The following is a 13,401-nucleotide window of genomic DNA, read 5'->3' on the forward strand; positions in this document are numbered from 1 at the left end:
TCAAAAGCTACTTAAAGTAAAATGAGCCCTTTATGGACCATTTTGATTTCCTATCAATGTTTTACAAATGTTTTACATTGTTTCCACACTATCTTCTGTGGTGATATTTTGTTTATGATCTAACAAATAAAGCTTGACTGAAGATCAGAGTGCAAAGCTAGCCACAGAGGCCAGGCAGTGGTGGCACACACCTTTAATCCCAGCACTCAGAGACAGAGGCAGATAGAGCTGTGTGAATTCAAGGCCACCTGGGCTACATGAAACTGATCGAGTCTAAAAGAGAAACAGCTCACAAAAAGGTGATCTCAGCATTTGGAATCACGCACATTCAATCTCAGCACTAAGGAGGTAGACACAGGAGTAATATGGCTTGGCGGAGACGGGAATATAAGGCGGGAAGAGTTGGCGCTCAATGCAGTCTGAGGAGCAGTGCCGTCTAGGCAGTCAGACTGAGGATGCAGTCTGAGGACAGGATCACCCTTTGGTCTGAGGATTCAGTACAGGTGAGAACTAGTGGCTGGCTGTTTTGCTTCTCTGATCTTTCAGCACCCACCCCCCAATGTTCAACTCTGAGCTTTTTATTATTAAAACAATTAGAATTTGTGTTATAGTCTTCTTCTATCTGAACATCCCTTAGTGTTTCCTGAAGTGTAATTCTGTTGGCAATAAGTTGTTATGTTTTTCTTTTTAGTGATGGGGTTTTCTTATTTTTGTTCTAAAGACAGTGTCTCACTATGTAACAACCCAGGTTGGCCTTGAACTACAATCCTCCCGCCTCAGCCTCTTCTGTGCTCCAATTATGGGCACCATGCTAGACAGATTTTTGTTTTCTTCTTGGGCTGGAACTGGAATTGGAACCCTAGATTGTGTGTGCTACCACTAAGTTATGGAGTTCCAGGTCCTTGGTTAGCTATTCTTGGCTAAAACAAAACAAAAACGAAAAACCTCTCATTCTACAAAGAGCTTTGGGCTGTGTACAAGACTCACAGTTAAGATTTGGAATTAAGGTTTTGTTTTCTTTCAGTATTTAATTCATAAGCCAAGTGTCTTCTGGCTTACACAAGATCTGACCAGATATATGCTGTTAAAATTACCTTGGTTCCCTTGTGAAACTGCATTTCTTCTAATGACTTAATATCAGTCCTCTTTCTAAAACTTTTTTTTTCCAAGACAGGGTTTTTCTATATTATTTTGGAGGCTGTACTGGAACTCGCTCTGTAGACCAGGCTGGCTTCGAACTCACAGAGATCCACCTGCCTCTGCCTCCTGAGTGCTGGGATTAAAGATGTGCCCGACCTCTTTCTAAAACTTTTAAAAAATGCATTTATTTTATGTGTGTACATGACTTGCCTTATATATACATGTACTGGCACACAGAAAAGAATGTTGGATTGCCCTGGAGCTGGATTTACAGGTACTTGTGAGCTGTTGCTGGGGACTGACTCAAGTTCTCTAAAAGAGCAAGCACTGAGCCATCTCCAGATCCCATTGAATGCTTTCACACACTGCTATCTACTGGATTTTCCTGTCCTGTCCTCTCATACAGGGCCTCATGCAACAGTGGGTATGCTCCTTACCCCAATAACATGAAATTTACTACTCCCTCTAATATGATAAGCTGGTCTTTGTTCTTGCTGAGTTTTTCTCTTCTTGGAATACAGATAAATTACCTAAACTTGGCTAGAGAAAATCTGAAGCAACTTACCTTAGGTTACACTATAGCCTCCTACAGGTTATACACCTCTGAGCTAGCTACCTATCACCGTGGGTGAAAAGTTGCTCCATACCCCACTAACAGTAAACAGGAAATCCTTAAAGGATTTAACTGACACCACCATAGCAGGAAGACGTATTACCAGCCTTATGTGACAGTCTGCTCTTTTTAATGTCTTTTTCTGGTTTTGAGGTAATGTTTGCTGCATAGGTGACAATCCAGGCAAGTTGCTGTGCAGACCCCTGCAGTTCTAAGCAGCTTCCCTTTCCCCAAACTCGCTCAGCTTTGTCACTTGGATGAGACTGCTGGGCTCTGGCTGTCCTCCCCTTTACCTGAAGTGTGGAGACTGCCTCTGAATCAGGTAAAAGCTACCTGAAGGCCAATTCCAACCTGCTGCTGCTTTTATAGTGCAGTTTTGTCAGGACAAATCAATACTTGTTCCACTACATTCTTGCTCTCATAAAGGAAGCACAAGTGACAGCAGAATGGTCATGACAGAAACCAAGAGGTCCTACAAGCCTAGGGAATGAGCTAGGCACTGTGCAGATTGTCTGCTTGGTTCCCTATTCAGAGGACACAGTCCTATTCTATCCTGTATAAGTATCTGAAAATTGTTTCACATATTCTGCCTGGATTCTAAGATGGTCTGTTCTGGATTCGGGTGAAGTAGAAGACTTGCCTCTGGTACAAGTTCTAAGGGAATATGGGAAAAGTAGTGATATAAAACATCAAAATTAATGGGGAAGACACTGAGGAACAACATACAAAAATTTTATATACAGCACCAGTCACAGTGCTGTGTGAGGATAAACAATCAATACCAATATTATCTTTATCTAAAATTTTTATTTTTTTACCACAGATTTCATTTAATTTTTTAAAGCATTAAATTAAAATATCTCAATTGCCAAGACTCTTGGTGCCCCTTTAAATTCTGTATTATTTGCCTCCCCTGAATTCTGGGAGAAATCTAGTCACATTATTCCACCAGAGTACAAAAAGAAGTCTCCCATTAAGTAGAATTAGACAAAGGCTGACAAGAATTATTAATTTTTTTCTTCTCAGTGATGTCTTGGAAACAGAGAATGCTCCCATTATTTGCAATAAATAGTCACATCTGCATGTGTGTGTTCCCATCCTATCAATCAAAGGCCATCATCAAATGGATATAAACTAGTTTGTTGGGTTTTTTTGTTGTTGTTGTTGTTTTGGTTTTTCAAGACAGGGTTTCTCTGTATTGCTTTGGAGGCTGTCCTGGAACTAATCTGTAGACCAGGCTGGTCTCGAACTCACAGAGATCCACTGCCTCTGCTGGGATTAAAGGTGTGCACCACCAACATCCTGTTTAGTTTTTTTTTTTAAAGCACTCTGTAGACAGGATAGTACTAAGAGAAGTTAAGCTGTGCTCTAACCATGGAATATATGCACACAAAGCATGGCTGCAAAGAAAGGAAAATGCAGTCAGTGGGATTTAGGTAAAGTCTTAGTTACTGTTCTATTGCCATGAAGGGACATCATGACTATGGCAACTCTTAAAAGCATTTAACTGGCAAACACCCACAGCTGAACACTGAGCTGAACTCTGGAATCCAGTTGCAGAGAAGGAGGAGTGATGAGCAAAGAGATCAAGACCAGGCTGGAGAAACCCATACAAACAGCTGATCTGGACAAGGGGGAGCTCACGGACACCAGACTGATATCTGGGAAACCAGCATAGGACTGTTACAGACCCCCTGATCATGGATGTCAGTTAGGAGGTCTGGTTAATTTATGGGGCCTCTGGTGGATCAGTATTTATCCCTAATACAAGAATGGACTTTGGGAGCCCATTCCAGATAGAGGAATACTCTCTCAGCCTAGACACACGTCGGAGGGCCTAGGACTACTCCAAATGATATGACAGACTTTGAAGATCCCCCATGGAAGGCCGCACCCTACCTGGGGAGCAGAAAGGGGATGAGATAGGGGGTCCGAGGGGGGCAGGGGAGGAGGGGAGTGAGAGGGAACTGGGATTAACATGTAAAAGAAGCCTGTTTCTAACTTAAAATTTTAAAAGGGGGCGAAAGCATTTAACTGGGGGCTGGCTTACAGTTTCAGAGGCTTAGTCAATTATCATGGAAGCAGGCATGGTGCTGGAGAAGTAGCTGAGAGTTACACACTGACTGGGGGAAGGAGGGAGGGAGGGACAGAGGGAGGGAGGGAAGGAGGGAGGAGGGAGGGAGGGAGGAGGAGAAGGGGAGAGAGGAGGGGGACGGACAGACAGACAGACAGACAGACAGACACACACACACACACACACACACACACACAGGCCCTGGTGTAGGCTTTTGAAACCTCAAAGCCCAGCCCCAGTGACATACTCCTCCAATAAGAACATAACTCCTAATCCTTATAATGCTTTCAAATAGTGCCACTCCCTGTGACTAAGCATCCAAGTATTATGAGTCTATGGGGGCCACTCCTATTCAAACCACCTCAGTAATAATTTGTAATAGAATATGAAGAACACTAAACAGCCATACTAAGTAGTGAAGGTCTTGGTGCCCAGTCTCCAAGCACAGCAGTTCAGTTATAAGCAAATGGACTGACAAACTAACTGTCTTGGTTTTACAGAAAAACTATACATCTGAAATCAGATATCTCATTTCCCAAATTTTACCAAATCCAGCTGGGTGGTGGTGGCGTACGCCTTTAATCCCAGCACTTGGGAGGCAGAGGCAGGCAGATCTCTGAGTTTGAGGCCAGCCTGGTCTACAAGAGCTAGTTCCAGGACAGCCTCCAAAGCCACAGAGAAACCCTATCTCGAAAAACAAAAACAAACAAACAAAAAGACAAACAAAAAAACAAAAACAAATCTTACCAAGTCCTAATTTCACTGACTAAAAAAGAACTGTTACCCAATTCCTACAAATTTTCTACATCTTTTATTTCTTTTCTAAGGCATAATGCAGAAGAAGTTTTCAGCCTTTAATCCCAGCACGTGGGAGGCAGAGGCAAGTGGATCTCTGTGAGTTCGAGGCCAGCCTGGTCTACAGGGCAAATTTTAAGGCAGCCTCCAAAAAAGCTACAGAGAAATCCTATCTCAAAAAATCAAAAAGAAAAAAGTTTCAACTATTCTGTCAATATCCTTTATATAAGTAAAGTGGCTACATTAATGAATTTTGTTTAGAAAATATGGGATAAAGCTTTGAAGATGAGTTAGACGGTCACTAAGTAAGTCTGAGACAGATCCCGTCGGTGCACAGGGCATCCCTGGGAAATGGCTGGCACAAGAAGTGCGATAGGCATGCCAAGCCCACCTTTCACACGCAGGCTGGCAAGCAACCCTCATGCCAAGCCCACCTCTCACACGCAGGCTGGCAAGCAACCCTCAGTGGGTTCCAGCAGCAGGGAGCCGTCACCCACCATTTCTGAAGCCAACGCGTTTTCCCGGGTCTAGCACTTAGAAGGAAACAAACTGAAGAGGACTGCCTATAAACCAGAATGCCAAAAGCTCTGGGGCAGGTTTTACTAGTTTTTTAAAAACTCACTTCATTCTTTCCAGCTCTATATTTAAATGTAAACACAAGGAAAGAGTAATAAGGAAGGGCCAACTCAGGACATAAAAGGTCATTTATTCTAGAAGGAGGAAGGAAATGGAAATAGTTTGAAAAACCAGTAAAGATGGTCATGGAGAAAAGATTTCTCCGCTGAATCTAAAAACCTCTGAGGAAATTTTGTAAAGGGAAGGGGTAACCTCAAACCACCCTAATTTATCTGATGTCCATACTGAGGACACTATGAAGGAGACGAGGATAAGGATAGAGGCCCTGCACTCACCAACTGTCAGGCTAAGAAGGGGGACAGTCCAGTCCCAAACTGTAAGGCATGAAAACTATCAAAGGCAGATAGTTTGAATGATTGCCCCACACAAAGTGGCACTATTTAAAGGTGTGGCTTTGTTGGAGTAGGTGTGGTCTTGCTGGAGGAGTGCATTGCTGTGGGGGTGAGCTTTGAGGTCTCCTTTGCTCAAGCTTTGCTCATTGGGACACTCAGACCACTTCCTGTTGCCTGCTGATCAAGATGTGTATTTCTCAGCTCCCTCTCCAGGACCAGGTCTGCCTGCAAACTGCCATGTCCTGCCATGATGATAATGGACTAAACCTCTGAACTGTAAGTCCCCCAATTAAATGTATTCCTTGATAAGATTTGTGGTCAGTGCTGGAGAGCTGGTTCAGCGGTTAAGAGCACTGGCTGCTCCTCCAGATGTCTTGAGTACAAGTCACAGCAACCATATGGTGCCTCAGAACCATCCATAATGAGATCTGGTGCCCTCTGCTGGCCTTCAGGCATACGTGCAGGCAGAACACTGCATGACAGAGAGAGACAGAGAGAGAACACACACACACACAGAGACAGAGAGACAGAGAGAGAAGACACACACACACACACAGACACAGACAGAGAGAGACAGAGAGAGAACACACACACACACACACAGACAGAGAGACAGAGAGAGAAAACACACACACACACACACAGACACAGACAGAGAGAGACACACACAGAGAGACAGACAGAGAGAGTGACAGAGACAGAGACACAGAGAGAGAGAGAGAGAGAGAGAGAGAGACAGACAGAGACAGAGAGATTGATTTGTGGTGGTCATGATGTCTCTTCACAGCAAATGAAACCCTAAGTAAGACATGTCAGACTGTGGTGGCGCACACCTTTAATCCCAGCACTAGGGCACAGAGGCAGGCGGATCTCTGTGAGTTCAAGGCCAGCCTGTTCTACAGAATTCCAGGAGAGGCTCCAAAGCTACAGAGAAACTCTGTCTCAAAAAAACAAAAAACAACCAACCAACCAACCAAAGAAACCCTAAGACAGAAGATACACAATATATAGAGTAGGGACTCCTATGCATAGGGCTATAGGGAAGATCTCCCCAAGAGGACATTTATGCCATACTCTAAACGATAACAGAAATTAACCATTTTCTCTAATCCTCATATTTGAAAATAGACACAGGTAAATGCAGTAAGAAAAAAAGTAAACACTTAAAAAGTAGTGCAGTGTTGTATATCTCATTCCATGAAGAATGTGTTTTGTGTGTGTGTGTGTGTGTGTGTGTGTGTGTGTGTGTAAGTGCAGGACATGTACACAGCACTTTATAAGTGATTAGGTGAATTGGGAAAGACTCTTGAGCTTAAAAATTGTGTTTGTTGAAAGCATACTTCTCAGGGCTGGGGAGATGGCTCAATGGATAAGAGTGATTGCTATGCCAGCATGAGGATCTGGGTTTGAATCCCCAGTATCCACATAAAAAAATTGGGCATGGCCACACATGCCTGTAACCCACCCCTACCACTGGCAAATTCCAGAGCTTGTTGGCCAGCCAGCCTGTGAGACCCTGTGTCCAGAGAATAAAGCTGAGGGTGATGGAGGAAGACAGGTGACGTCTCCCTCTGCACATGCCTGGGTACATGTGACTGCATACACTTTCCTATTTTCCCCCCACACCTCTCACTAGAAAAGAAAACAAAGAAGGAAGGAAGGAAGGAAGGAGGGAGGGAGGGAGGGAGGGAAAGGAGGGAAGGAAGGAAGGACATTTCTCACCTTTTCCAAACACAAAATGAAACACCTCTATGTTAAATGAATGCCAGATACCAAATGGTATTTTTTTTTTTTTGTTGTTTTATGAGACAGGGTTTCTCTGTATTGCTTTAAAGGCTGTTGGTCCAGCCCGGCCTCGAACTCACAGAGATCCGCCTGCCTCTGCCTCCCGAGTGCTGGGATTAAAGGCGTGTGCTACCAACCCCCGGCACCAAATGGTATTTTAAAATTATCTTTATTGATGGGCGGTGGTGGCACATGCCTTTAATCCTACCACCCTAGAGGCAGAGGCCAGTGGATCTCTGTAAGTTTGAGTCTACTTTGAGAAACCTCTGGAAAATGTAACTACAAATGGAGCAGACTTTCTGGGGCCTGAGGATGACACTCCAGTCAACAGAGGGTCATTTTGAACATTCTGTAAACAGAACTGTTTCTGAGTCTGCAGATGCCTGGGAAGTTTCACATTGTTGAACCTGGTCTCCAGGCAGAGCTGCTGAACTACCTTTTTCATGATGGCAATGCTGGAAGATCTGACATAGCACTTAGGACAATGTGCCAACTCATCTGTCCTAGTGAGGGGCAGGAAGTAGCAGGTGTCTGCTTTTTTTTTTTTTTTTTTTTTTTTTTTGAGACAGAGTCCCACCTGGCTGTCCTGAAACTCGATGCAGACCAGTCTAGCCTCAAACTCACGAAAATCCTCCTGTTCCGCTGGGATTAAAGGCATTCTTAAACAAATCATATATTAAAAACCAGTTCTAAGTTAATACTACCAACAGAATTTTACATGAGCAAATTGAAAAGTAGGAGACAATTTGTTTACTGGTTTAGCAATGGCACTGCAGTGGTCACATGGACCACGATGACAACAGTAGCGTACTATCTTCAGAAAGAGGGAGCACTGCTGAGGAACCCCAGGTTCTGAGTGATGGTCCTAAGCCAAGCACATCCCTGGTATTCTGGGCAGCAGGACTATCACTAGGTCTGAAAGAAAGGACATCTCGGCGTGGAAGCACATAGCTTAGGGCCAGGCAGGCTGCACAGGAGGTACCCACCAAGACTATCACCAGGGCTGAGTGTCTTCCACAGACGGAGTGTCAGAGGCAACTTCTGACGGTGTGGTCAGAGGCAACTTCTGACGGTGTGGTCAGAGGCAACTTCGGACGGTGTGGTCAGAGGCAACTTCTGGTGGTGTGACCAGAGGCAACTTCTGACGGTGCGGCAATCATGGCCTCATGCTAGTACTTTCTTTGGGAATATTTTAATTCAGACTGTTAAGTACAGGGACATGGTTTTAATGCTACAGTAGAAATTACACAGAAATGTTACAGCCTGTCTTAGTAAGGTTTGTATTGCTGTCAAGAGACACCATGACCACGACAACTCTTATAAAGAAAATATTTAATTGGGGATGGCTCACGTACAGTTTCAGAGGTATAGTTCACTATCTTCGGGATGGGGAGCATGGCAGCATGCAGGACACGTGGTGCTGGAGCGGAGAGTGCTGTATCATGCAGGCAACAAGAAGTCAACTGACTGTCACACTGAGGGAAGCTTGAGCAAAAGAGACCTCAAGGTCACAGTGACACACTTCTTCCAACAAGGCCATACCGCCTAATAGTGCCACTCCCTTTGGGAGCTATTTTTTTTACAAACCACCATACAAACTAAAGGAGGACAGTCTGAAGTCTTGTTCTCTGGTCTGCTGAGTCCTCTGAACTGAAAGATACAGACAAGGGCTACATAAACAAGCCTCAAACATGCACACAAGGTAAAGGAAAATTGTGTAGGCACGTCCTACACATAAACGCAAACCCTGTAGTCTACTTTCATCTGACAGGAAGATCTGCCACAGATGTCCTTCTATCTGTCTGTAGTGTGACCTATGTTCTATCAAAATTGACTTCTTCCTCAAAAAATCTAGTTTACAGCTCCCCTCTCATCAGAGCCTCACATCAACTCTTATTCACATAAGAAGCTTCTGAAGCGTGGCTGCAGGCTACCACTCACTTTTCAGCTTGACTCTGTGCCTGCAGGGTAAAGCACACGGGTGGGCGGCATCACGGTTCACTGAAATGTGCCATGATGCTGGTCTTCACTCTTATTTGTCTGCAGAATAAATTGAGAGTCCATAACTTCAGGTTGATGTTCAGGTTGAATGTTCTAAAACTGAATAGGATTCTGAACAACTATGAACACACCAGAGATGGATACAGACAGTTCATGCTATATGAATTGTGTTAATAAAAACACATCTTGGGCCAGTAAGATGGCTCAGTGAATAAAGCAGAGCAGCCGAGAAAGAAGAAGAGAGGGCTTGAGAGAAGCTCAATGACTAAGAGCACTGGCTGCTTTTTCAGAGGGTCAGGGTTAGGTACTCAGCACCCATGTGGCAGCTTACAGCCATTCATGTCTCCACCCTTACAAAGAAAATAGAAATAAAAAAATAATTCTTTTTTTTAGGAGAAGAAACCAGGTGTGGTGGTGTACACCTTTAATCCCAGCACTGAAGAGGCAAAGGTAGAGACCTCTGTGAGTTTAACACCAGTCTGGTGTAAAGAGAGAGTTCTAGGATGGCCAGGCTACATGGAAAAGAACCTGTCTTTAAAAAAAAAAAAGAAAGAAAGAAAAAGTAGAGAGGCAGAGAGAAAAGAAAATGATACAACCTGTCACCCTAAGTGGCCTACAATAAAAATCTTAATTTTTTTTGAAAATTAAAAACCACTGAGGGCTGGAGAAATGGCTCAGTGGTTAAGAGTACTGGATGCTCTTCCAAAGGATGTGGGTTCAATTCCCAGCACCCACATGGCAGCTCACAACTGTCTAACTCCAAGATGTGACACCCTCACACAGACATACAAGCAGGCAAAATACCAATGCACACAAAATAAATTATTTTAAAAAATTAAAGACCATGATTAACCAAAATCTGGCTGGAAAATCAATTTGCATTTCAATGTCTGAGAAGGTAACTTCTTACTACCTGTAATACATACATTGAGCCAGGTGGTGGTGGCACACACCTTTAATCCCAGCACTCAGAAAGGCAGAAGCAGGTGGATTTCTGTGAGTTCAAGGCCAGCCTGGTCTACAGAGAGAGTTCCAAGACAGCCTCCAAAACAATACAGAGAAACCCTGTCTCAAAAAACCAAAAATAAGCAGATAGATGACTGAGCCTTTTGTTATGTCATTCTGCCTTCTTAAGTGCACTGTCATGATGGTAACTGAATACAGGTGTTAAGTCAGAACTGCAAGTGTATGTGTGTCTCAAGTGTGTGTGTGTCTCGTGTGTGTGTGTCTCAAGTGTGTGTGTGTCTCAAGTATGTGTGTGTCTCAAGTTATGTGTGTCTCAAGTGTATGTGTGTCTCAAGTGTGTATGTGTGTCTCAAGTGTGTGTGTGTGTCTCAAGTGTGTGTGTGTCTCAAGTGTATGTGTGTCTCAAGTATGTGTGTGTCTCAAGTGTGTGTGTGTCTCAAGTGTGTGTGTGTCTCAAGTGTATGTGTGTGTCTCAAGTGTGTGTGTGTCTCAAGTGTGTGTGTGTCTCAAGTGTGTGTGTGTGTGTCTCAAGTGTATGTGTGTCTCAAGTGTGTGTGTGTCTCAAGTGTGTGTGTGTCTCAAGTGTATGTGTGTCTCAAGTGTGTGTGTGTGTGTCTCAAGTGTATGTGTGTCTCAAGTGTGTGTGTGTCTCAAGTGTGTGTGTGTCTCAAGTTATGTGTGTCTCAAGTGTGTGTGTGTCTCAAGTGTGTGTGTGTCTCAAGTGTGTGTGTGTGTCTCAAGTGTGTGTGTGTCTCAAGTGTGTGTGTGTCTCAAGTGTGTGTGTGTCTCGTGTGTGTGTGTGTCTCAAGTGTATGTGTGTCTCAAGTGTGTGTGTGTCTCAAGTGTGTGTGTCTCAAGTGTGTGTGTGTCTCAAGTGTGTGTGTGTCTCAAGTGTGTGTGTGTCTCAAGTGTGTGTGTGTCTCAAGTGTGTGTGTCTCAAGTGTGTGTGTGTCTCAAGTGTGTGTGTGTCTCAAGTGTGTGTGTGTCTCAAGTGTGTGTGTGTCTCAAGTGTGTGTGTGTGTCTCAAGTGTGTGTGTGTCTCAAGTGTGTGTGTGTCTCAAGTGTGTGTGTGTCTCAAGTGTGTGTGTGTCTCAAGTGTGTGTGTGTCTCAGTGGCAAGAGGCTGACACTGAGTCTCTTATTCCGTCATTTTCCACCTCTTTTTTTCTTTTCCTTCCTTCCTTCCCCCCCCCCCAGACAAGATTCCTGACTGGCCTCAAAACTCACAGAAATCTGCCTGCCTCTGCCTACCGAATGCTGGGATTAAAGGCATTGCCACCACCACCTGGTATCTCCACCTCAATTTTTAGCACAAGGTCTCTTACTAAACCTGGAACTTGCTGACTTGGTAGACTCACTCACCAGCAGGCCTGGGGACTTTCCTGTCTCTACCTCTCCCTTCTCCCCCAAGCCCTGGCACTTAGGATTCGGGGATCCAAACTGAGGTCCTCATGCCTGCATCTCCCGGGCAGGCTCCTCAATTCAGAATGTAACCAGATAGCTCATGACTGCTCACAGTTCTCAGCACAGCAGGTGGCACGTAGGGCACACGCCATGTCCTTCCCATGAATGTGTCAGTATCTGCACACTAAGCACAAGTTCATAAAAGATGCAAGAAAAAAAGAAATGTTGAAATTTAATTTTTTAATTGAAAGTTCTAAGTTAGAGACCTGAAATTATGAAAAGACCCCCTTTTTGACAAAAGGAAAACAAAGCTAGGAGCAAACCTTGTCTGTGAGGACGTGAACCTCAGGGGATCAGACAGACAGCCAGGATCCAGGCGCAGGTTTCTGACAGCGAACTGGTTCTGATCTATTCTGGGACCTCAACCAAGTGGATAACTTCTTTGGGCCTCAGTTTCTTCATCTGAAAATAAAGGGACAGTATTAGACAAAGATCCTAAATGAGGCCCATACGTAAGCCACAACAATACACCCACTAATGGGTAACTCAAAGAATAACCTACCTTCAAATTAAAAAGTACACCATATAATTCTGAGTTCTAGGTCAGATAGGTATACTTGTAAATTCAAGCACACAGAGGGCTTTAAAGCAAGACCCTGTCTCCAAAAAGACTGCAATGTGGTTTAAATGTACACGGAAGACTGACTTTTTGTTGTCTGAGAGTTCTTTGCAGCTATGGCTGGCTTGGAACTTACTATATAGACCAGGCTGGCCTTGAACTCAGGGATCTGTCTGCCTCTGCCTCCTGAGTATGGGGATTAAAGGTGTGCACCACCACACTCAGCTTGGGGAGTGAACTAGCTGTAAATGTTGTCAGAAATCCTTTGATAATGAAGCCATGGGCCCTCCTTTATAATTTTCACAAGCTTGATCACTGGATTCCCTTCTCCAAACCAACCACCATAACTTATAAGCTAAGAGGAAGTCAGGTTCTGGGGCCCGGAAACTTCTGGGAAGAAGGTCTTCACATGAACAGAAAACTCCACCGAGACACCACACCACAAAGCAGCAAGTACAGTCAGGATGGGGAGATTACCAGGCATTGTCAGCCCCATTCTAATGATCCCCAACTTAAGGATGAAAACAATCTTTCAACCATAGTCTGTGACCAGGAACCAAGAGGCAAGGCAGATGTCACCAAAGAAAGAACGGAGCAGGGGTAGCCAACTCTGGTAAGCACAGAGACAGGATGTGCTTTCCACAGAAAGCTGAATGTATTTACACTCATCATGTATGCAGGCTCTCAGCTGGAAAATCTCAGTTAAAATGCCAGGAGGCTCAGAGCCCATTCACAAGCTTTTCAGAGCACATGCAGTTGCCATGGTAACCCTGACATTATATTTCTTGGTGTTGGACATATAAAATTAACAACTATGAAGCATTCAATGCATTTAGGGTCACCAATTTATAGCAAGACCAATCTGAGTTTGGATTTAGCCTCCCTCTTAGATAAACAAAGAGGACCAGCTGAAGGAAGTACCTGCTCATCCCATACATAAGCACAGAGCTCCACACTTGGAGGAAAAAAAAACTCATCTGACGATTTTCATCTGAGGAAAAATAAGAACTCAAGCAACCGGACTTCATCATCTGTCA

The 13,401-nt window shown here is 44.1% G+C and overlaps 1 protein-coding gene across 7 annotated transcripts in view; it reads right to left on the reverse strand.

The window, feature by feature from the left end:
• Traf3 (TNF receptor associated factor 3) overlaps nucleotides 1-13,401 on the reverse strand; it is a 107,518-nt gene that overhangs the window by 52,681 nt on the left and 41,436 nt on the right. For all 7 annotated transcript variants that reach the window (XM_040742446.1, XM_040742447.1, XM_040742441.1 and 4 more), the window contains one exon: nucleotides 12,069-12,207. The gene's annotated coding sequence lies outside the window, so the exon portion shown is untranslated. The remainder of the gene's footprint in view (nucleotides 1-12,068; nucleotides 12,208-13,401) is intronic.

The sequence above is a fragment of the Mesocricetus auratus genome, unplaced genomic scaffold, assembly GCF_017639785.1.
Source record: "Mesocricetus auratus isolate SY011 unplaced genomic scaffold, BCM_Maur_2.0 Super-Scaffold_15014, whole genome shotgun sequence".
Taxonomy (NCBI): Eukaryota; Metazoa; Chordata; class Mammalia; order Rodentia; family Cricetidae; genus Mesocricetus; species Mesocricetus auratus.